This window comes from Scyliorhinus torazame, chromosome 5, assembly GCF_047496885.1.
Source record: "Scyliorhinus torazame isolate Kashiwa2021f chromosome 5, sScyTor2.1, whole genome shotgun sequence".
Lineage (NCBI taxonomy): Eukaryota > Metazoa > Chordata > Chondrichthyes > Carcharhiniformes > Scyliorhinidae > Scyliorhinus > Scyliorhinus torazame.
This window is the reverse complement of record NC_092711.1, coordinates 188,633,555-188,652,491: the sequence shown is the minus strand read 5'-3', so window position 1 is coordinate 188,652,491 and position 18,937 is coordinate 188,633,555. Positions and strand designations below refer to the sequence as shown.

At 48.3% G+C, this 18,937-nt stretch overlaps 1 protein-coding gene across 2 annotated transcripts in view; it reads left to right on the top strand.

Annotated features, from left to right (window-relative positions):
- Positions 1-18,937, top strand: part of LOC140420824 (uncharacterized) — a 136,215-nt gene that overhangs the window by 66,760 nt on the left and 50,518 nt on the right. For both annotated transcript variants that reach the window (XM_072504884.1, XM_072504881.1), the window contains exon 2: positions 168-271. The gene's annotated coding sequence lies outside the window, so the exon portion shown is untranslated. The remainder of the gene's footprint in view (positions 1-167; positions 272-18,937) is intronic.

Here is an 18,937-nt window from a genome sequence, read left to right as displayed (position 1 = left end):
CCTACTTGTGACATTAATAAAGATTACAACAAAAGGTTAGGTGGTTTTACGGGGTTGTGGTGATAGACTCGATTGGTACAGACTCAATGAGCCGAATGGCGTCCTGCACTAGGAATTCTGTGATTCTATGACTGACACTGATGGATTTGGTAATCTCCTTTGTACAGGATATTCGGAGAGGATTTGCAGGTGCGAAACTCAAACCAAACATCATACCAAAATCTGACAGTCACACAATTCATCAGGACCCAGATATTCTTAGCCTTTGAATGTAAGTATTGAGTTCCAGATTATCAGTACTCACACTGTAAAACTTCTTCTTGCTCTCTCGTACGAAGATCTAAATCTGCCTGTAATCTCTATGATCAGTTTATGGAAACAGATTTTCCTTGTCTTTCTTATCTAAACCTATCATAAACTTGTTGACTTCTGTCGAATCTCCCCTCAATCGGGGCGGTACGGTGGAGCAGTAGTTAGCACTTCTGCCTCACGGCGCTGAGGAGCTGGGTTCGATCCCGCCCCTGGATTACTATCCCTGTGGAGTTTGCACATTCTCCCCGTGTCTGTGTTGGTCTCATCCTGCAGGGTAGGTGAATTGGCCACGCCAAATTGCCCCTTAATTGGAGAAAATTGAATACTCTAAAAAAAAAAATTTTTTAAATCTCTTCTCAATTTCCTTTGCTCCAAGCAGAACAAGCCTATTTCCTCCAAACTCACCTGACAACTAAAATCGTTCTGGTAAATCTCTGCACCCTCTCAAGAATGCTCCCATCCTTCATAATGTGTTGTGATCACTGGTTTGCACAGACTCAGATGTTCTGTGACATCATCACACACCGTCAATTGCACGGTGACATCACCACTGCTCCCAATTATTTCCTCAACTGGGAGATTTTTCACTGTCTCCAGAGCTTCTGATATCTTTCCAGCTGTAGGATCCAGCAAGAAATTTTAACATTGAAAACAATGAGATAGTTTCAGGGATGGTCATTTTTAAACAATTATCCATAATTTCTAGCTTTTAGTGCTGCATTCTGTTACCTGTGAGAGGTTCCATATCTCTGGGGCTGGTCTGACTTCTTTCCAGTGGTCCTGAATCCATATCCACCCATTGGTCTGTTTCACCTCCCTGATCACACCTCTGCCCTCCCTGATCACACCTCTGCCATTCTCTCACTCCCTCTGACTCTAATAATGGGTGTAGTTTAGTTCTGTTTTGTACTTTACCATCACTTGTACTGTCTACCTAAATGAGATGTTCATCACTGCCATCCCCTGACCACATGCTGCTGTCTTACCAGCTGTATCTTCCCACGGTATCATTCATCGTCAGGAATTGTTTTTCCTGCGCTATAGTCCACTTTGCTTCCATTTCTGAGCTTATATCGACCATCAAATTCTGCACCATTTTTATTCCCAGTAATTCAATTTGAATGATGTGAAATGTTGACTCTGTTTCTCACTCCGCAGACATAAACATATATAGTCAATCCCCAGTTTCCTGTAGAGAAGTTGTTGTCTGACCTACTTAAACCACAGCAGTTTGTGTGGTGAAGGTGCTCCCACAGGTGCTGTTAGGTGAGGAGTTGTATGTTATTCACCCAGCAATGGTGGAGAAACAGTGATGTCCAAATCAACAACAATAACATTTTGTATTTATATAGTGCCTTTTGTGTAATAGCACATTCCAATTTTTTTCACAGGAGTATTACAAAGCAACATTTGAAACTGAGCAACATGAAGAGATGTAAGGGAAGATAAACAAATGTTTAGTCAAAGAGGTGGTTTTAAGGAGTAGTTTCAAAAGGGGACAGTGAGATGGAGAGGCTTCATAAGGAATTTCAGAGATTGGGATCTTAGAAATTGACCACCAATGCTGCAGCGGTTGAAACACAAAATGTTATGGAGGCCAGAATTAGAGAAGCACGGAATTAGAGGTGCACAGATATCTCAGAGGATTGGGAGGCTGGAGGAGATTACAGCGATAGGGAGGGGAGAGACCATGGAGGGATTTGAAAACATGGATGAGCAATTTAAACTATGGTTGCATCTTAAATTAGAACATTTGTAGGTCAGTGAGCACAGGGGTGATGGGTGAACAAGACTTGGTCCGAGTAAACACACGGTCAGCAGAGTTTTGGATGACCTCAAGATTACAGGTAGGTTGAATGTGGGAAGCCGACTGGAGGTGCGTTAGGATAGTCAAATCTAGAGGTTACAAAGGAATGAATCATAGAATCCCAACATGCAGAAGGCGGCCATTTGGCTCATCTAGTCTGTACCGACCCTCTCAAAGAGCACCACCCGATGCAGGCCCAATTCCCCTGCCCTATCCCCACAATGACACCTAGGGGGAATTTAGCATAACCAATCCGCCTAACCTGTCAGAGGTAGCTTCTTTACTCAGAGAATAGTAAGGGTGTGGAATGCCCTGCCTGCAACAGTAGTGGACTCGCCAACACTAAGGGCATTCAAATGGTCATTGGATAGACCTGGATGATAAGGGAATAATGTAGATGGGCTTTGGAGTGGTTTCGCAGGTCGGCGCAACATCGAGGACAGAAGGGCCTGTACTGCGCTGTAATGTTCTATGTTTTTTTTTTAAATATATTTTATTCAAAATTTTTGGCCAACCATGACAGTACATTGTGTATCCTTTGCACAGTAATATAACAATATAAATAACAATGGCCAGTTTTAAGCAAGAAATAAATTATATATAAACAACATCAAAATTAAAAAACAAAACTAAATGGCAACTGCCTTGTCCCAAATAAATACTCTCCAAAAATACAATTCAACAGTCCAATATACAATTACCTATAACAACAACCTATACATATTATAAATGTACACTAACATCCCTGAGAGTCCTTCTGGTTCCTCCCCCTACACCCCCCCCCCCCCCCGGGTTGCTGCTGCTACCTTCTTCTTTTCCATTCCCTCTATCTTTCTGTGAGGTATTCGACGAACGGTTGCCACCGCCTGGTGAACCCTTGAGCCGATCCCCTTAGGACGAACTTAATCCATTCCAACTTTATAAACCCTGCCATGTCATTTATCCAGGTCTCCACACCCGGGGTCTTGGCTTCCTTCCACATCAACAGTATCCTGCGCCGGACTACTAGGGACGCAAAGGCCAAAACATCAGCCTCTTTCGCCTCCTGCACTCCCGGCTCCTCTGCATCCCCGAATATAGCCAACCCCCAGCTTGGTTCGACCTGGACCCCCACCACCTTCGAAAGCACCTTTGTCACCCCCACCCAAAACCCCTGTAGTGCCGGACATGACCAGAACATGTGGGTGTGATACGCTGGGCTTCTCGAGCATCTCGCACACCTATCCTCTACTCCAAAAAATTTACTGAGCCGTGCTCCAGTCATATGCGCCCTGTGTAACACCTTAAATTGTATCATTGCCTGGCACACGAGGACGATGAGTTTACCCTACTTAGGGCATCAGCCCACAGCCCCTCCTCAATCTCCTCCCCCAGCTCCTCTTCCCATTTCCCTTTCAGCTCATCTACCATAATCTCCCCCTCGTCCCTCATTTCCCTATATATATCTGATACCTTACCGTCCCCCACCCATGTCTTTGAGATCACTCTGTCCTGCACCTCCTGCGTCGGGAGCTGCGGGAATTCCCTCACCTGTTGCCTCGCAAAAGCCCTGAGTTGCATATACCGGAATGCATTCCCTTGGGGCAACCCATATTTTTTGGTCAGCGCTCCCAGACTTGCAAACGTCCCATCTACAAACAGATCTCTCAATTGTGTTACTCCTGCTCTTTGCCATGTTCCAAATCCCCCATCCATTCTCCCCGGAGCAAACCTATGGTTATTTCTTATCCCGAGGCTCCCGTCTTACCCCTATGCTGTCTCCACTGCCCCCAGATTTTCAGAGTAGCCACCACCACCGGGCTTGTGGTGTATTTCTTCGGTGAGAACGGCAACGGCGCCGTCACCATAGCTTGTAGGCTAGTCCCCCTGCAGGACGCCCTCTCCAATCTCTTCCACGCCGCTCCCTCCTCTTCTCCCATCCACTTGCATACCATTGAGATATTGGCGGCCCAGTAGTACTCACTTAGGCTCGGTAGTGCCAGTCCCCCCCTATCCCTACTACGCTGCAAAAATTCCCATCCTCACTCTCGGGGTCTTCCCGACCCACACAAAACTCATGATATTCTTCTCAAACCTTTTGAAAAAACCCTTCGCGATCACCACCGGGAGGCACTGAAAAAAAAAAAGGAATCTCGGGAGGACCACCATTTTAACCTCCTGCACCCTCCCTGCCAGTGACAGGGATACCATGTCCCATCTCTTGAAGTCCTCCTCCATCTGTTCCACCAACCGCGTTAAATTTAACCTGTGCAATGTACCCCAATTCTTGGCTATCTGGATCCCCAAGTAGCGAAAGTCCCTTGTTACCTTCCTCAGCGGTAAGTCCTCTATTTCTCTGCTCTGCCCCCCTGGATGCACCACAAACAACTCACTTTTCCCCAGGTTCAGTTTATATCCTGAAAATTCTCCAAACTCTCCAAGTATCTGCATTATCTCTGGCATCCCCTCCGCCGGGTCCGCCACATACAACAACAAATCGTCCGCATACAGAGATACCCGGTGTTCTTCTCCTCCCCTGAGTACTCCCCTCCACTTCCTGGAACCCCTCAATGCTATTGCTAGGGGCTCAGTCGCCAGTGCAAACAATAATGGGGACAGAGGGCATCCCTGCCTCGTCCCTCTATGGAGCCGAAAATATGCAGACCCCCGTCCATTCACGACCACGCTCGCCATCGGGGCCCTATACAGCAGCTGTACCCATCTAATATACTCATCTCCAAAGCCAAATCTCCTCAACACCTCCCACAAATAATCCCACTCCACTCTATCAAATGCTTTCTCGGCATCCATCGCCACCACTATCTCCGCTTCCCCCTCTGGTGGGGGCATCATCATTACCCCGAGCAGCCTCCGTATATTCGTATTCAGCTGTCTCCCCTTCACAAACCCAGTTTGGTCCTCATGGACCACCCCCGGGACACAATCCTCTATCCTCATTGCCATTACCTTGGCCAGAATCTTAGCGTCTACATTCAGGAGGGAAATAGGCCTATAGGACCCGCATTGCAGCGGGTCGTTTTCTTTCTTTAGGAGAAGCGATATCGTTGCCTCTGACATAGTCAGGGGCAGCTGTCCCCTTTCCCTCGCCTCATTAAAGGTTCTCATCAGTAGCGGGGCGAGCAAGTCCACATATTTCCTGTAAAATTCAACTGGGAATCCATCCGGTCCCGGAGCTTTCCCCGCCTGCATGCTCCTAATTCCTTTCACTACTTCCTCCATTTCGATCTGTGCTCCCAGTCCCACCCTCTCCTGCTCCTCCACCTTAGGAAATTCCAGCTGGTCCAGAAAACACATCATTCTCTCCTTCCCATCCGGGGGCTGAGCTTCATATAATCTTTCATAGAATGCCTTGAACACTCCATTCACTCTCTCCGCTCCCCGCTCCATCTCTCCCTCCTCATCCCTCACTCCCCCTATTTCCCTCGCTGCTCCCCTTTTCCTCAATTGGTGGGCCAGCAACCTGCTCGCCTTCTCCCCATATTCGTATTGTACACCCTGTGCCTTCCTCCACTGTGCCTCTGCAGTACCCTTAGTCAGCAAATCAAATTCTACGTGTAGCCTTTGCCTTTCCCTGTACAGTCCCTCCTCCGGTGCCTCCGCATATTGCCTGTCCACCCTCAGAAGTTCTTGCAGCAACCGCTCCCGTTCCCTACTCTCCTGCTTTCCTTTATGTGCCCTGATTGATATCAGCTCCCCTCTAACCACTGCCTTCAGCGTCTCCCAGACCACTCCCACCTGGACCTCCCCATTATCATTGAGTTCCAAGTACTTTTCAATACACCCCCTCACCCTTAGACACACCCCCTCATCCGACATTAGTCCCATGTCCATTCTCCAGGGTGGACGCCGTTCTTTTTCCTCCCCTATCTCCAAGTCCACCCAATGTGGAGCGTGATCCGAGATAGCTATAGCCATATACTCCGTCCCCCTCACCTTCGGGATCAACGCCCTTCCCAAAACAAAAAAGTCTATTCGCGAATAAACTTTGTGGACATAGGAGAAAAACGAAAACTCCTTACTCCTAGGTCTACTAAATCTCCATGGGTCTACTCCTCCCATCTGCTCCATAAAGTCTTTAAGCACCTTGGCTGCTGCCGGCCTCCTTCCAGTCCTGGACCTCGATCTGTCCAGTCCTGGTTCCAGCACCGTGTTAAAATCTCCACCCATTACCAACTTCCCCACCTCGAGGTCCGGGATACGTCCTAACATGCGCCTCATAAAGTTGGCATCATCCCAGTTCGGTGCATATACGTTCACTCAGACCACCGCCTCCCCCTGTAATTTGCCACTCACCATCACGTATCTGCCCCCACTATCTGCCACTATGGTCTTTGCCTCAAACATTACCCGCTTCCCCACTAATATAGCTACCCCCCTGTTTTTCGCATCTAGCCCCGAATGAAACACCTGCCCCACCCATCCTTTGCGTAGTCTAACCTGGTCTATCAGTTTCAAATGCATCTCCTGTAAGATAACCACATCTGCCTTAAGTTTCTTTAGGTGTGCGAGTACCCGTGCCCTCTTTATCGGCCCGTTCAGCCCTCTCACATTCCACGTGATCAGCCGGGTTGGGGGGCTCTTTACCCCCCCCCCCCTTGTCGACTAGCCATCCCCTTTTACCCAGATCCTCACCCGGTTCCCACGCAGCTGTGTCCCCCCCAGGTGGTGCCCCGCCCACCCCACCCCATACCAGCTCCCCCTTCTCCCCAGCAGCAGCAACCCAGTAAATCCCCTCCTCCCACCCCCCCCCCCCCCCCGCTAGATCCCCCACTAGCGTAGTTACACCCCCCATGTTGCTCCCAGAAGTCAGCAAACTCTGGCCGACCTCGGCCTCCCCCCGTGACCTCGGCTCGCACCGTGCGACGCCCCCTCCTTCCTGCTTCCCTATTCCCGCCATAATTATCATAGCGCGGGAACAAAGCCCGTGCTTCCCTTTTGGCCCCGCCCCCAATGGCCAACGCCCCCAACCCCTCCACCTCCCTTCCTCCCTCCCCCACAACCTGTGGAAGAGAGAAAAGTTACCGGGTCGCAGGATTAACAACATAAAAATCATCTCTCCCCCCCTTTTTCCCCCCTCTTCGCCCCCCATATTCGCCCCACCACTTTGTCTCAAACATTCTTTTTTAATAACCCACTCATTCCAATTTCTCTTCAACAATAAATGTCCACGCCTCATCCGCCGTTTCAAAGTAGTGGTGCTTCCCTTGATATGTGACCCACAGTCTTGCCGGCTGCAGCATTCCAAATTTGATCTTCTTTTTATGAAGCACCGCCTTGGCCCGATTAAAGCTCGCCCTCCTCGCCACCTCCGCACTCCAGTCTTGATATACGCGGATCACCGCGTTCTCCCATCTACTGCTCCGAGTTTTCTTTGCCCATCTGAGGACCGTCTCTCTGTCCTTAAAACGGAGGAATCTCACCACTATGGCTCGAGGAATTTCTCCAGCCCTCGGTCTTCGCGCCATAACTCGATAGGCTCCCTCCACCTCCAGCGGACCCGTCGGGGCCTCCGATCCCATCAACGAGTGCAGCATCGTGCTCACATATGCCCCGATGTCCGCCCCTTCTGCACCTTCAGGAAGACCAAGAATCCTTAAATTCTTCCTCCTCGCATTATTCTCCAGCACCTCCAGCCTTTCCACACATCGTTTATGGTGTGCCTCGTGCATCTCCGTCTTCACCACCAGGCCCTGTATATCGTCCTCGTTCTCGGCAGCCTTTGCCTTCACGACCCGAAGCTCCCGCTCCTGGGTCTTTTGCTCATCTTTTAGCCCTTCAATCGCCTGTAATATCGGGGCCAACAGCTCCTTCTTCATCTCCTTTTTAAGCTCTTCCACGCAGCGTTTCAAAAACTCGTGTTGTTCAGGGCCCCATATTAAACTGCCACCTTCCAACGCCATCTTGGTTTTTGCTTGCCTTCCTTGCCGCTGCTCTAAAGGATCCACCGCAATCCGGCCACTTTCCTCTCCTTTTTCCATCCGTGTCCAGGGGGGATTCCCTTCTGGTTTACCGCACAGTGTTTTTAGCCGTTAAAATTGCCGTTGGGGCTCCTATTAAGAGCCCAAAAGTCCGTTCCACCGGGAGCTGCTGAAACATGCGACTTAGCTGGTCATCGCCGCACCCGGAAGTCCTTCTATGTTCTATGTTAACCTGCACAACTTTGAACTGTGGGAGGAAACCGGAGCACCCGGAGGAAACCCACGCAGACATGGGGAGAATGTGCAAACTTCACTCAGACAGTCACCTGAGGTTGGAATTGAATCTGGGTCTCTCCCACTGTGAGGCAGCGGTGCTAACCACTGTGCAAGAGCCAGTTTAGCTCAGTGGGCTAGACAGTTGGTTTGTAATGCAGAACAAGGTGAAGTGGTAAATAACTTATTCACACAAAAGAGTTGAGTCAAGTCAATTTATTGGCAAAAGCTTTTGGGGGAAGCCAGGCACTCCGCAGTGCTCGTGGTCACCTTCTCAATTGTACAACGGCAGTTAGCCTCTTTTATACATTTACACACTTGGTTAGTTCCTCATTAGCTTGGGGGGTTACATACACGACCAATTAGGCCCCCATAGCAACAATTAGCTTCCAATCCCATTCCTCTGAAACCATTCGTTATCTAATGTCCACAACTCCTTATCCACAATTACAAGGATAACAGGTGTCTCAATAGTTAACGATCAGTTTGTCAGAAACAGAATGACTCAGCAATTAATTGGAACATTGCAGATGTCAGTAGGTCAGTTACAGAATGACTCGCCAGTAACCGTACTTATCAGATCGTTGCAGAATTAGATTGCCGTGGTGAGTAAGCTAGTTATGGGCCAAGTGCGGGCAACTGGGACTAGCTTAATGGTAAAAACTGGGCGGCATGGACTGGTTGGGCCGAAGGGCCTGTTTCCATGCTGTAAACTTCGATGATTCTATGATTCTATAGAATGACTCAGCAGTCCACACTATTGCAGGCATAAGCTAATAATTAAACATCATAAAATAGAGAGATTCTTAATGAATAAATGAATAACCTCTGATGTAAATTTCCCTTAACAAAGGCCAGCAGCGCAGGTTCAATTCCCATACCGGCTTACCCGAACAGGCGCCAGAATGTGGCGACCAGGGGCTTTTCACAGTAACTTCATACTTGTGACAATAAAAGATTATCAGTATTATATTATTTCAGCAGCAGATGAGCTGAGACTGGGATGGAGTTGGGCTATGTAACTGAGGTGAAAATAGGTGGTGTGGACATGTGGTTGGAAGCTCATATAGAATCATATAATTTACAGTGCAGAAGGAGGCCATTCGGCCCATCGAGTCTGCACCGGCTCTTGGAAGCCCACACCTCCACCCTATCCCAGTAACCTCACCCGACACTAAAAGCAATTTTGGACACTAAGGGCAATTCAGCATGGCCAGTCCACCTAACCTGCACATCTTTGGACTGTGGGAGGAAACCGGAGCACCCGGAGGAAACCCACGCACACACGGGGAGAACGTGCAGACTCCGCACAGATAGTGACCCAAGCAGGGAATCGAACCTGGGACCCTGGAGCTGTGAAGCAATTATGCTAACCACTATGCTACCGTGCTGCACCTCATCTTGGGGTGAAAGGTTTCACCAGGATTGTGAACAGTCTGTTTCAGTCTCAGACAGTTGTCACTGAAAGGGATGGAATCATTGGCAGAGAGTGGAATTTGAAACAGAGATTGAAGACAATATCTAAAAGATAGAAATTTCTGTCCATTCATTAATGGGTGTCAGACAAGTCAGGACAATGTGTGACGTGGAGGTCATGGTGTTCACAGACACCTGCTACCCTCTCTGCCTTCCTGGTTCTGGAGTTTGAGGTTTTGGGAGATTCTGCCCCAAGTTCTGGTTTAGTTTTAGGTCTATTAAATCTCTCTCCCACCCCCTGCCTCTCCCACTCCCCCTCTCTGGCTTATTCTCTCTTATCACACAGAGTTCTCTCACACAGCAGGTTGTGGATGTTCCATAATTGAATATATTTCATGTTGAGATGGAGAGATTTCTGATCTCTCAGGGTTATGGGGAACTGGCAGGAAAGTGGAGTTGCAACCCAACATTAGCCACAATTGTTTTCATAGAATCTCTACACTGTACCAGGAAGCTATTCAGCCCATCGAGTCTGCACCGGCCCTCCGAAAGAGCAACCCAACTAAACCCACACCTCCGCCCAACAAGTCCAATCCCCTATAACCCAACCTGCATATTCCTGGACACGAAGGGGTAATTTAGCATAGCCAATCGAGTGCCGGTTAGGTGAATTGACCATGCTAAATTGCCCATTATTGTCCAAAGTTGTGCAGGTTAGGTGGGTTACGGAAATAGGACAGGGGAATGGGCATAAGCAGGGTGCTCATGCAGAGGGTCTGTGCAGACCCGATGGGCTGGATGACTTCCTTCTTCACTGTAGGGACTCTATGAACCTGCACATCTTTGGACTGTGGGAGGAAACCGGAGCACCCAGAAGAAACCCACGCAAATACGGGAGAATGTGCAAGCTCCACACAGGCAGTCACCGAAGGACGGAAATGAACCGGGGTCCCTTGCGCTGTGAGGCTGCAGTGCTAACCACTTTGCCACCATGCTGTTTTGAATGACAGAGCAAGCTCTCTATTTTGTCTTATCTTGTCATAATTTCTTATATTGTTTTGAGTCAGAGTGTTGTGCAGGTCCAGACCAGGTGACAGTTTCTCTTCCCTGAAGGACATTAGTGAACCAGTTGGATTTTTACGACAATCCAGCAGTTTGCATGGTCACATTTTCCTAGTGCCGGCCCCACAAATTACCAGATTAATTCAGCTCAATTTTACAACCTGACTTTGTGTTTTTGTGGGTTCTCTCTCACTCCCTTTTTTCTGTTTCCAATCAATTTCACAGGGTATTAGAATGGGAAGATTTTTGTTGGGAAATTGAAACCAAATATCACATCAGCATCTGACAGAGTATCTCGATTCATCAGGACCAGAGGATCATCAACCTTTGAAAATGGACAGTAAAAGCTTTGATCACACCAAGGCGAGACAGTGGAAATGTGGGGATTGTGGGAAAGGATTCAATTACCCATCAGACCTGGAAACGCATCGCCGCAGTCACACTGGGGAGAGACCGTTCACGTGCTCCGAGTGTGGGAAAAGATTCACTCAGTCATCTAACCTGTTTAAACACCAGCGGGTTCACACTGAAGAGAGACCTTTTAAATGTTCAGAATGTGGGAAATGCTTTAAAAATTCTGCGAACCTGATGACCCATCAACGTGTTCACACCGAGGAGAAACCGTTCAGGTGCTCTCACTGTGGGACTGAGTTCAAGACAACATCTCAACTCACTGTGCACCAGCGAATTCACACTGGACAGAGGCCGTTCACTTGCTCCGAGTGTGGGAAGGGATTCAGTCAGACATCCACCCTGTGGAGACACCAGCGAGTTCATACTGACGAGAGACCTTTTGAATGCTCAGACTGTGGGAAGTGCTTTAAAAGTTCAGAGGAACTGATATCCCATCAACGTGTTCACACTGACGAGAAACCGTTCAGGTGCTCTCACTGTGGGACCGGGTTCAGGTGGTCGTCTCAACTCACTGCACACCAGCAACTTCACACTGGGGAGAGACCGTTCACCTGTTCCCAGTGTGGGAAGAAATTCACTCAGTCAGCCCGCTTGCTCAAACATCAGCAAATTCACAAGTAACAACAGTGATTAGGTTTCGCTAATAATCATAACCAGGATCGAACCATGTTCATTGTGGTCTATTTCTGCTGTAGTTCATAACTCCAATCCGTTTACAGTATCTAGAACTCTGGATAAGAATCAAATAAATCAGCTTTGTGCTAAATACTGTATTGAATCTTTTCCATATCCCTAACACAAGTTAGCTGCTTTTGAAGGGCTCTCCCTCTCCAATATCCTCCATTCTCACCTCCAACACCAAGTGTGAGGAGCTCATGGAGCCTCTTTATCACTAAGATTGAGACAATCCGATTAGCTGCCTCTGCTGCCTCCCTCCCTTCCACTGGCCCACCAGGAGAAACTATCTGTTAAGATCCCAGTTGTCCAAGCCCTGATCTCACATTTTTCTCCAGTTTCTCTCCCATCTCCCCTCATGCCCTTTCACTGCTCATCTTGTCCACTACAACCACCTCCTGCTCCATCGACCTTATTCTCATTAATCTTCTAATCCCGCAACATCCCCATGTTAGCTGATACTGTTAACGATTCTCTTTTCTGGTACTGTCCCACTCATCTTTAAATCCACCAATATCACCCGCTCTAAAACAAAACCCTAAACCTGACCATCTTTGCAAATTCCCATATCATCTGTAACCTCCCTTTCTTCTCCAAAGTCCTTGTACTTGGTGTCCCCCAAGGATCTATCCTTGGCTCCTCATACTTGTCATGTACATGCTGCCACCAGGCAACATTATCCAAAAGTATCATGTTAGTTTTCACATGTACACTGACAACGCCCAGCTCTACATCACCGCCATCCAACTCCACTCCTCCACAGTTACTAAATGATCAAACTGCTTATCCTATATCAGTACTGGATGAGCAGAAATATCCTCCCATTAAAAATTGGGAGACCATAGCCATTGTCTTCAGTCACCACTGCAAATTCCATTCCCTAACTACCTATTCCATCCCTCTCCCTGGGAACTGTCTTGTGGCTGAACCACGCTCTTGACAATCTCTGTGTTGTATCGAATAGGATGAGTTTTTAAAACAAATATTTTTATTGAAGTATTTGTAGAATTTTATAACAAAAAGAGAAAATGAACAATAAACGTTAAACATTCACATAGTGCAAAAATAGATATTTCCCCCAACGGCTCTGTCTTCACAGACCACCTAAACTAACAAAAAAAAACCACAACACTTACCCCCCCTCTCGGAAAGCTACTACTGCCGACATTTTAAATGAAATTTCCCCAAGAAAGTCGACGAACGGCTGCCACCTCCAGGAGAACCCTAACATTGATCCTCTTAAGGCAAACTTTATTTTCTCGAGGCTGAGAAACCCAGCCATGTCGCTGACCCAGGTCTCTACACTCGGGGGGTGGGGGGGGCTTCGAGTCCCTCCACATTAACAGGATCCGTCTCCGGGCTACCAGGGAGGCAAAGACCAGAACGTCGGCCTCTTTCGCCCCCTGAACTCCCGGGTCTTCTGACACCTCAAAGATCGCCACCTCTGGACTCGGCATCACCTGCGTACCTAGCACCTTGGACATTGCCCTGGCAAACCCCTGCCAGAACCCTTCAAGCTTCGGGCATGCCCAAAACATATGGACATGGTTTGCTGGGCTCCCCCCACACCTCGCACATCTGTCTTCTACCCCGGAAAACTTGCTCATCCTCACCGCCGTCATGTGCGCCCGGTGGACCACCTTAAACTGGATTAAACTAAGCCTAGCGCGTGATGAGGAGGAATTGACCCTACTTAGGGCTTCCGCCCACAGACCCAGCTCTAACTCTCCTCCTAACTTCTCCTCCCATTTGCCCTTAAGCTCCTCCGCCGGGGTTTCCTCTGCCTACGACAGCTCCTGGTAGATACCCAACACCTTCCCCTCCCCCACCCAGGTACTGGACACTACTGTATCCTGTATCCCCCGTGGCGGCAGCAGCGGGAAGGCCACCACCTGTTCCCTCAGGAAGGTCTGCACTTGTAGATACCTAAAGCCGTTCCCTGGCGGCAGTTTAAATTTGTTCTCCAGCGCCTGCAGGCTGGGAAAACTCCCATCTATAAACAGGTCATCCATCCTTCTGATACCCGCCCTCTGCCAGCTCTGGAACCCGCCATCCATCCTGCCCGGCAGGAACCTGTGGTTATTACATATCGGGGTCCAGACCGACACTCCTTCCACCCTCTTGTGTCACCTCCACTGTCCCCAGATCTTCAGTGCTGCCACCACCACCGGGCTTGTGGAGTAACCGGCCGGCGAGAACGGCTGAGGTGCCGTTACCAGCGCTCCTAAACTGGTGCCTTTGCGTGACGCCGCCTCCAACCGCTCCCATAACGATCCCTCCCCCAATACCCACTTCCTGATCATGGCAATGTTGGCCGCCCAGTAGTAGTTGCAAAAGTTCGGCAACGCCAGCCCACCCTCCCCCCGACTGCGTTCCAGCAGAACTCTCTTTACTCGCGAGGTCTTGTTCGCCCACACAAATCCCGAGATGATCTTATTAACCCACATGAAAAAGGCCTCCGGGATGAAGTTGGGAAGGCACTGGAATACAAATAGAAGCCTGGAGAGGACCGTCATTTTCACGGTCTGTACCCTCCCCGCCAGAGACAGTGGGAACATGTCCCATCTTTTAAAGTCCCCTTTCATTTGATCCACCAGCCGGGTCAGATTAAGCTTATGCAAAAAATCCCACTTCCAGGCCACCTGTATACCCAGGTAACGAAAGCTCTTCTCTACCCTCCTCAGCGGCAGCTCACTCAGTCTCTTCTGTCCTTTAGCCTGGATCACAAACAATTTGCTCTTCCACACGTTATATTTATACCCCGAGAAACTGCCAAATTCCCTTAAGATCCGCCAGTGGGTCCGAAATATACATGAGATCATCCGCGTAGAGCGAGACCCGATGCTCCACCCCAACCCCCCTCCCCGGACCAGCCCCTGCCAGTTCCTTGAAGCTCTCAACGCTATGGCCAGCGGCTCAATGGCTAGAGCAAATAATAACAGGGAAAGGGGACACCCTTGCCTCGTCCCCCAGTGCAATTTAAAATACCCCGACCTAAGCCGGTTCGTGCGCACACTTGCCACAGGCGCCCGGTACAGCAATCGCACCCACCGGATAAAGCCCTCGCCAAACCCAAACCTAGAATAAGACCATAAAACCATAAGACATAGGAGCGGAAGTAAGGCCATTCGGCCCATCGAGTCCACTCCACCATTCAATCATGGCTGATTTCAACTCCATTCACCCGCTCTCTCTCCATAGCCCTTAATTCCTCGAGAAATCTAGAAACTTTTGTCTGAAAGACACTCAACGTCCCGGCCTCCACCGCCCTCTGTGGCAATGAATTCCACAGACCCACCACTCTCTGGCTGAAGAAATTTCTCCTCATCTCTGTTCTAAAGTGACTCCCTTTTATTCTAAGGCTGTGCCCCGGGTCCTAGTCTCCCCTGCTAATGGAAACAACTTCCCTACATCCACCCTATCTAAGCCATTCATTATCTTGTAAGTTTCTATTAGATCTCCCCTCAACCTCCTAAACTCCAATGAATATAACCCCAGGATCCTCAGACGTTCATCGTATGTTAGGCCTACCATTCCTGGGATCATCCGTGTGAATCTCCGCTGGACCTGCTCCAGTGCCAGTATGTCCTTCCTGAGGTGTGGGGCCCAAAATTGCTCACAGTATTCTAAATGGGGCCTAACTAATGATTTATAAAGCTTCAGAAGTACATCCCTGCTTTTATATTCCAAGCCTCTTGAGATGAATGACAACATTGCATTTTCTTTCTTAATTACGGACTCAACCTGCAAGTTTACCTTTAGAGAATCCTGGACTAGGACTCCCAAGTCCCTTTGCACTTCAGCATTATGAATTTTGTCACCGTTTAGAAAATAGTCCATGCCTCTATTCTTTTTTCCAAAGTGCAAGACCTCGCACTTGCCCACGTTGAATTTCATCAGCCATTTCGTAGACCACTCTCCTAAACTGTCTAAATCTTTCTGCAGCCTCCCCACCTCCTCCATACTACCTGCCCCTCCACCTATCTTTGTATCATCGGCAAACTTAGCCAGAATGCCCCCAGTCCCGTCATCTAGATCGTTAATATATAAAGAGAACAGCTGTGGCCCCAACACTGAACCCTGCGGGACACCACTCGTCACTGGTTGCCATTCCGAAAAAGAACCTTTTATCCCAACTCTCTGCCTTCTGCCTGACAGCCAATCGTCAATCCATGTTAGTACCTTGCCTCGAATACCATGGGCCCTTATTTTACTCAGCAGTCTCCCGTGAGGCACCTTATCAAAGGCCTTTTGGAAGTCAAGATAGATAACATCCATTGGCTCTCCTTGGTCTAACCTATTTGTTATCTCTTCAAAGAACTCTTAACAGGTTTGTCAGGCACAACCTCCTCTTACTAAATCCATGCTGACTTGTCCTAATCTGACCCTGCACTTCCAAGAATTTAGAAATCTCATCCTTAACAATGGATTCTAGAATCTTGCCAACAACCGAGGTTAGGCTAATTGGCCTATAATTTTCCATCTTTTTCCTTGTTCCCTTCTTGAACAGGGGGGTTACAACAGCGATTTTCCAATCCTCTGGGACTTTCCCTGACTCCAGTGACTTTTGAAAGATCATAACTAACGCCTCCACTATTTCTTCAGCTATCTCCTTTAGAACTCTAGGATGTAGTCCATCTGGGCCCGGAGATTTATCAATTTTTAGACCTCTTAGTTTCTCTAGCACTTTCTACTTTGTGATGGCTACCATATTCAACTCTGCCCCCTGACTCTCCGGAATTGTTGGGATATTACTCATGTCTTCTACTGTGAAGACTGACGCAAAGTACTTATTTAGTTCCTCAGCTATTTCCTTGTCTCCCATCACAAAATTACCAGCGTCATTTTGGAGCGGCCCAATGTCAACTTTTGCCTCCCGTTTGTTTTTAATGTATTTAAAGAAACTTTTACTATCACTCCTAATGTTACTGGCTAGCCTACCTTCATATTTGATCCTCTCTTTCCTTATTTCTCTCTTTGTTATCCTCTGTTTGTTTTTGTAGCCTTCCCAATCTTCTGACTTCCCACTACTCTTTGCCACATTGTAGGCTTTCTCTTTTGCTTTGATGCATTCCCTAACTTCCTTTGTCAGCCATGGCTGCCTAATCCCCCCTCTGATAACCTTTCTTTTCTTTGGGATGAACCTCTGTACTGTGTCCTCAATTACTCCCAGAAACTCCTGCCATTGCTGTTCTACTGTCTTTCCCAATAGGCTCTGCTCCCAGTCGATTTTTGTCAGTTCCTCCCTCATGCGCCTGTAGTTACCTTTATTTAACTGTAACACCTTTACATCTGATTCTACCTTCTTTCTTTCAAATTGGAGATTGAATTCTACCATATTATGATCACTGCCTCCTAAGTGCTCCCTTACTTTAAGATCTTTAATCAAGTCTGGCTCATTACATAACACTAAGTCCAGAATGGCCTGTTCCCTCGTGGGCTCCATCACAAGCTGTTCCAAAAAGCCCTCCTGTAAACATTCAATGAATTCCCTTTCCTTGGGTCCACTGGCAGCATTATTTACCCAGTCCACCTGCATATTGAAGTCCCCCATGATCATTGTGACCTTGCCTTTCTGACATGCACTTTCTATTTTGTGGTGCATTTTGTGCCCCGGTCCTGACCACTGTTAGGAGGCCTGTACATAACTCCCATTATGGTTTTTTTGCCTTTGTGGTTCCTCAACTCTACCCACACAGACTCCACATCATCTGACCCTATGTCATTTAGTGCTATTGATTTAATTTCATTCCTAATTAACAAGGCAACCCCGCCCCCTCTGCCCACCTCCCTGTCTTTTCGATAGGTTGTGAATCCCTGGATGTTTAAATGCCAGTCCTGAACCCCCTGAAACCATGTCTCTGTGATGCCTACCACATCATACCTGCCAGTCACAATCTGGGCCACAAGCTCATCTACCTTGTTCCGTAAACTGCGCGCATTTAAATATAGCACCTTTAATTCTCTATTGACCGTTCCCTTTTTGTTTTCTTAGTGTGGTGAACCTTGGTTTACTGAGCCTTTCCATACACTGTCATATTTTGTGGGATGGGGACTATCGTAACCTCTCCTGAATTTTGTCTTTTTGTGCTTTTTTGTATTCCTAAGCAGCTACGCTTCCCACTGATTACTTCACCTCTTGGTTCCCTGACGTTCCCTGCCCCCCCAATCTTTAGTTTAAAGTCCTATTGACCACCCTATTTATTCTTTTCGCCAGAACGCTGGTCCCAGCTCGGTTCAGGTGGAGACCATCCCAACGGTATAGGTCCCCCCTGTCCCAAAACTGATGCCAGTGTCCCATGAAAAGGAACCCCTCTTTCCCACACCACTCTTTCAGCCACGTGTTAACTTCCCTTATTCTTGCCTCCCTATGCCAATTTGCACGTGGCTCGGGCAGTAATCCGGAGATTATGACCCTTGAGGACCTGTTTTTTAATTTGAATCCTAGCTCTTTATAATCTCTAAACAGGTCCTCTTTCCTAGACTTGCCTACGTTGTTGGTACCGACATGGACCACAACAACTGGATCCTCCCCCTCCCTCTCCAGTATCCTTTCAAGCCAGTCAGAGATGTCCCGCACCCTAGCACCGGGCAGGCAACATACCATGCGGGACTCTTTATCCTGCTCACAAAGGATACTATCTATCCCCTGAATAGGATGAGTTTCTGACCACATATCCACGCCACCACTAATACCAAATTGTTACACCCCGACCCAAGGTCATGGGGTCGACACCATTAGGTGCCCCATTGTTTCACCTGAGTGTGATCCCCCCAGATGAGGGGACGGAGCTACACCTTTAACCTAGGGGACCTTAGGATATAAAAACCCCGGCCTGAGTGTAGGCAGGCACAGGAGATCCTTCAGGGAGTAGGAGTGCATTTGATTAGGTGAACAAATAGTGTGTTCTAAACAGTCATCGCTTCCAAGTGGTCGCTTGTCTGGGACTTTACACTCGAGATGAGGTTGGAATTGGCCAGGCCAATATGATCCCGTTGTGAGACCTTTTCAAGGAGCAATGTCTTTACACACCAGGGATGCCCACTCAAAGTGGATGGA